Raw genomic sequence first — 6,311 nt, 5'->3', positions numbered from 1 at the left:
TTTCTAACTCTGCCAAAAGTAGCTGCAAGAGCAACAAACACATTTCTATATTTGCTTTGCTAAATAAGTCATAGAGTGACCTTGTTACACTGCAGAAAGAAAGAGACCTGACATTTGGGACAACTTTAGAGAAAAATCTTGGCTAAGATCAGGAAAAGATCACGGTATTGGTTAAATATTCAAAAGGAACATTTCGTATCTCTTACCTCGGTTCACACTGCGATGTTTAAAACATCTGTTTAAACAGATTGCATTCTTCATAGATAAATCCGGAAATGGTACAGTTCTGTGCAAAGGTCTTGAGTCACCCTGAATTTCCCAATATTTTTGTTGTCTTGGCTTTCTGAACGTCTTTCAAAGTTTTCCTTCAGACGTTGTCCAATTTTTCATTTTTCTGCCCAGTTTTTGTACCTAACCATTTTCAGATGATTGGTGGGTTCTTTTTGTTTGTTGTTTGTTTGTTTTGGCCACTGACCTATGAATCCATCAAGCAAAAAAAGGCAATCAACCAGTGTTGTGATTGTACATATCAGATGGCTTTGCAAAGAACCATTTTGAAAATGTATCTTTATAGGAACAATTTAAATTTTTACCCCCATTTCTTTAGTTGAATCTATTAAAAAGTTAAATCATAACACATTACTGTGTTATGTTTGATATACATTTAAAATACGCCAACCTTTCACTGGGCTCTGTGAAAGGATGCCTGTCAAGAAGCCATTCTTCAGTAAGAAAAATGTGGAGAAAAGGTTAAAGTACACGAATTAGACAAGAACCAGACTGAAAATCAGTGGTAATAGGTCTTATGGCAGGGGTGTTCAACTCCAGGCCAGTGTCATGGTTTTAGATGTGTTCTTGATCCAACACAAATGGATAAATTACCTCCTCAATATATCTTGAAGTTCTCCAGAGGCCTGGTAATGAACTAATCATTTGATTCAGGTGTATTGACCCAGGGTGATATGTCAACCTGCAGGACACCGGCCCTTGAGGCCTGGAGTTCGACACCCCTGCTCTAAAATTTTAAATTTTGGTTCAAATCATTGTCATTATGTATAGATAAGATCAAGTGTGAATGTCTACAGCCATCTGTAAGTTATGGTAGAGGCTCTGTCGTGTTTTGGGTTGGGTAGGAGATTTGTTAAAATTGATGCAATTATGAACACAGAAAAAAGTACCATTTGATTTCGATCCACCATGAAACACCATCTGGAAAGCATCTGATTGGCAACAGCTTCATTTTCAGTGTAACAATGATCTCAAACACACTGCTAGTAAAAGCATAGCTGGATACAAAAAAAATACAATGGGAAGCTATTAGTCATGGATTGGCCTCCACAGAGCTCAACATTATTGAAGGAGTCTTGGATCATTTTGACAGAGAATGGACAAAAGGCAGCCAACATCCAAACAAGAACTTCTAATGTTCTTCATGAAGACTGGAGAACTGTCCCTGAAGACTATTTAAAGACAATATAACACTAAGAAAGTTTGGGCTGTGTTGAAGAAAGGTGGTCACACCAACTATTGTTCGAAATGTACAAATTCTGTTTGCCTCATATACTGTATTTCCATGCATGTGTACACGTTTTATTATATTGCCACACCTGTTTGCCAATTTCCTGGCAAAATTTAAAGAAATAACAGGGTCTCAAGATATTTGCACAATACTATATGTTGTTATTTAGAATAAATACAAAAAGCTTCATATATCTTCATATTTCTCAGTGAACTAGCCTGTTGTACTGGTGACACTCTCCTTCATCATAAAAGATACACACATTTTTTTTATTTAACTTTTTCCCTCATTTTACACATAGATCAACTGCTGAAAACATTCCTTTAAAATGTATCATTTCTTCTTCTTTGAAAAGCTTTTGATAGAAAAGTACAGGGAATTATTTAGCCTGTTGGAAGAAAAGACAACTCCGTATTTGTGACCTATTTTTTAAATATTTATTGGAACCAAGGGGGTTGGGACTAAGCGCCATAAACACAGTTAGGAAGTCTTGAAGAATTGAATAATGGATTGGAAGACTGAAGAAAAACATATAGATAATCACAACACACTTAACCATTTAAAAGTTAAGAATTCTTTAGAATCTAAAGCAGATATTGTGGGATCACACAGTAACAGATTTGTCTGATATGAATATTTCTTTGTTATGTTGATGTAAAAAAATGTAGTATGAGCATTAATCGTGTTCCATTCCCAGTTCACATTCTGTTGTTTTGCTATAACTGCTTAGCTGCGGGCGTCTCTCAACAATTTGCCAAGTGAGACAGGTATGTCAATCTGGACTCGTCACATATAGGAGACTGAAAAACACTCTCCGGTGTCACGATTAAAGCTGATGTGTGAGCATAATTTTGATTTTATGAACTGGCGTATTTTAACTCAAGTGAAAATTATTTCCTTTGGGTGCTTAAATCAAATCAGTTGCTCATCTGGCTCTTGGTCTGTCACAATTAATTGTTTGATGTGCATGTAAGTACAGAAAGGGGGATCGCTTTTTTTTTGCACCTTCTTTATTTAGTTTTGCATGTAAATTTGCAAAACCTCTGCAGGTTTGTGGTTTAAAATGGAAAAGTGACCTTGACCTTGAGCACAGTTTGGGTGAAGACTTCTTAAGTTATTACTAGTGTCAGGGTTTTACTCAAAGTTGATCATTGCTTTAAAAGGAGTGAATCTCACGAGCTCATCAGAACGTGGTCAGATGAGCTAAAAACTGAACAAAAAAGCAAATCAACAAGTAAACAAAAAAAAGAAACAAAGCAAAGAGACAAAGCTTTTCAAAAGAGAATCAAAAGGAAAAATGACACAGCAGGATATTTAATCAAAATTTCACTGCAGCAATTCAGCGTGGTGTTCGATGGTTTGTTTGGCTCCCGAGTGCTTGTATGTATGCAGACAACATGCTCCTAATGAGACAACGAGTTGTGTCCACGGGGGGTCTCCTAGATCAGGATCAGGCCATCACTGAGCTCCTGGACAGCCTGAGGTGCAACCCTTGCAGCTGGACAAAAACAACAATGTCCTCAGATGTGTTCTATTGGATTTACGTCAGGCAAAGTGGTGGGTGGCAGTCAATCCTCCAGGAACTCCTTGATTAATCTCACCACATGACTCTGGACATTGTCAGCACAGGAGGAACTCAGGACCCACACTGGCACCAGTGTGAAGGTCTCACAGTGGGTCCAAGGGAGTTCATCCTGATACCCAGTGGCAGTCAGCATCTGTGTTCCCTCCATAGATATGCATCACCAAACCATCACTAACCCACCAACAAACCGGTCGTGCTGAATATGTTAAAGGCAGCACAACGTCCTTCATGGCTCTGCAGACACTTCATGTCCTGTAACATGTTCTCAGGGTCAACTTGGTGGACCTGCCAATACTGGTATTATATGTTTAATGCCAGTCGGGCTTCGTAGTGCTGCAAAGTGAGCACAGGGCCAACTACAGGACACTGGGTCTTCAGGGTATTTTCATGAAGTCTGTTTCTAATTGTTTGGTCAGACACATTCACACCAGTGGCCTGCTGTAGGTCATTTTGTAGGGCTCTGGCAGTGCTCATCCTTTTCCTGCTTGCACAAAGAAGCAGATACCAGCACTGCTGATGGGTTGAAGACCTCCTGCAGCATTATTCGTCTCTCCTAAAGAAACTGCCCGTATCCTGGAATACTTTGATTCAAAAGTGTACCTACATTTTTTTAGAAACAGTCCTCGACGTTTTTGCCCATTTTTCTTCAAGTACACCTCTTTTTTTGCTTTTCTGTCTTTAACAGTGAAGTTGAACTAACAGCTCTAGCTGCCCTTATCAATAAGTTCATCATCTGTTTCTGATGAATTTCTGTCAGTAGCATCAGGATAGTCTAGTCTCCGGGAGAATCTCAGGTTGGTTCACTTATGTTGAAGTGTGTTTAACATGCACGGCTGCAGATTTGCCCCTGTTATATTGTCTTTTTTCAAAAACCTTGCATGTAATCACTCTGTGCTAAAACTTTGCTACATATTTGGTGTGAACAAAGAATTATTCCTTCAGCACTCAATCAACCTCCTCATGTTGTCCGTGTCTCTCTCCTCAACAGAAGACTGGTGTTTCTCCTTGTCCAATAATGCAGCACCCTCAAGGCAGCAACGCTGAAGGGCACCCTGTCCGTATCTCTGAGATGCCAGTATGATATGAATGAACAGCAGCATTTGGCAGCCTGGGCTGAGAATGAATGTGTTGGCAATTGCTTATACCACATGGAATAATTCATTAGGGCACAGAGTACTTTAAAATCTTGAAAAAGATTTAAAGTACCCTTTGTTTTTTAGCTTTCAGCATATTTGACTTTGTTTACATCCATATTTTGTGAACAGTAAGGCTCACGGCTGTTTGTATCTTTAGTGCACAAAACCGGTTACATTCCCAATAAGCAAATGTGAACGCCCTCAAATTAAATCGAAAAATCCACGTCTTCACCTTATGATCATTGTTTAATTCTAACCAAAATAAAAGTGTTGAAATGAGCCGACTCGGAAAACTCAGGCGATAGAGCTTTGTATTAATACTCAGCTACAAAAACACCCCCCTCTGTTCAGCCTCCTGAGGAGCAGTTTAATGTGGATCTGCAGATTAGGAGGCTAGAACTAAATTCTGTAATCGCTGTGATGGGCTTAGGCAAAACTGAGTGGGGGTCTTCTCAAGGTTAAAGTGATGCCTGTCCCTTTCAATTACCTGTCAGTGTTCATTCAGACATTTCCTCTGTGTTATTGCAACATGTTCGTTCAGGTATTGATTTGGACAACATGTTTAAAGAAAATCTACTTTTCATGAAGTCCATTTTCTCTGTAATTGAGTTATTTTTTAAAGGAACAAAGCTGAACATTATCTTCTCCAAACAAAAGGATACAAAAACAAGTTATTTCCTTTTGATAGCAGCCAGACATATTTTAATACAATAATGGATTTTTGCACTTGTTTTATGGAAATAAGGTTTAAAAGGAATTATTTTTTGTATTAATATTTAACTGTTTGCAACTGTGTTATTGTTTAACGGCTGATTCTCTGACTCAACATCACAACATTAACCAAAAAACTTTAGATTTGCTCTGTTAGTGGCTCTCTAATAAGCAGCATGTCCCTGAAATGATTTGAAAAGCGAAAAGCTTCCTTTCTCTTTCCACCTACTGCTTCGCTATTCAATTAAATGTCTTTGCATAATCAAAGGCAGAAAATAGATGGCAAATGCTAAACCATTAAATATTTTCACTGATATGAAGTCAAACAAAATACAGAAGCTCACAAAGAGAAGCCAGTCAGAGATATTTGAGTTGTTTTGTTGCTTTTGTGCTGTTTCGTGTCTGCTCTGTAACTTATTTATGATTCGGGGGACTTGCAACGGCAAACTGAAAGGGGGGGATATGAGGAGGGAGGACAACAAAAGAGAAGGTTAAAAATCCAGAATCAAGCAGGAGGATCTGCTCCGGTCGAATGGGTGCTGAAAGGAGGGAGATGGAAGAGGAGGACTGGAAATGTTTTGCTCCATCATGAGCCCTTCAGCGTAATCAGATGAAAGAGCAGACCTGATGTGAAAGCAATAAAGAAAAGAAGAAAAGAGAAGCAAGAAAGAGAAGGAGAGGGGTGTTTCCCTAAAGGCGGAGATGTGCTTGTGTATGAACTAATCTCCCTCTCTCCCTCTATCTCTCTCTCTCTCTCACACACTCACAGACACACACTCCCTCCCTCTCTCTCTCACTCTCGCAGTCACTCAGTCAGTTGCAGCAACACACTCACCGAGATCGGCAGCACAAAGCAGAGTCGCTCTCTTACCAGCCTCCAGAAACACACACACCGACACACTTTGCCGCGGCACGCACACACAAGCTCAGACGCCTCCACGCACACCTTCACAGTGACGGCCGCGGAGCTGAAGGAAAAAGGAAAGGAAGGAAGGAAGAAAACAACACCAGAGAAAGGAAGACAAGAAGTAAAAGAAGAAGAGAAAATATCCTGAGAGAAAAACAGGAACAAATTTAGATAAAACTTCACTCAGGTAAGACCACTTTTTTTTAATCTTTCCCTTTTTACGTAGAACTAGTTTTCATATTGAAACTGAAAAACTGACTCACATACACAGCACAGAAAATGTTGAGTGTAACATGCACATAGTGTGAATAAAAACACACACTGTGCACCTGACTCTGTACCAGCAGGCTCACGTGACCTCATGTCTCGTTTTTAAGTTTATGATCTTTTTATGAAAGACTTTTTTATTTGTTCTTTACCTGCGGGAAAGGGCGGTAAAACTGCAGAATTAAA

General features: G+C 39.3%; 1 protein-coding gene across 1 annotated transcript in view; it reads left to right on the top strand.

The window, feature by feature from the left end:
* The first annotated feature begins 5,734 nt into the window (after positions 1 to 5,734).
* LOC120745766 (heparan sulfate glucosamine 3-O-sulfotransferase 1-like) overlaps positions 5,735 to 6,311 on the top strand; it is a 29,487-nt gene continuing 28,910 nt past the window's right edge. Inside the window, exon 1 of the mRNA XM_040050904.1 lies at positions 5,735 to 6,045. The gene's annotated coding sequence lies outside the window, so the exon portion shown is untranslated. The remainder of the gene's footprint in view (positions 6,046 to 6,311) is intronic.

The sequence above is a fragment of the Simochromis diagramma genome, unplaced genomic scaffold (genome assembly GCF_900408965.1).
Source record: "Simochromis diagramma unplaced genomic scaffold, fSimDia1.1 OVJJ01000131.1, whole genome shotgun sequence".
Classification (NCBI taxonomy): domain Eukaryota; kingdom Metazoa; phylum Chordata; class Actinopteri; order Cichliformes; family Cichlidae; genus Simochromis; species Simochromis diagramma.
Note: the sequence above shows the minus strand (reverse complement) of the source record. Positions and strands in the feature narration are given on the sequence as shown.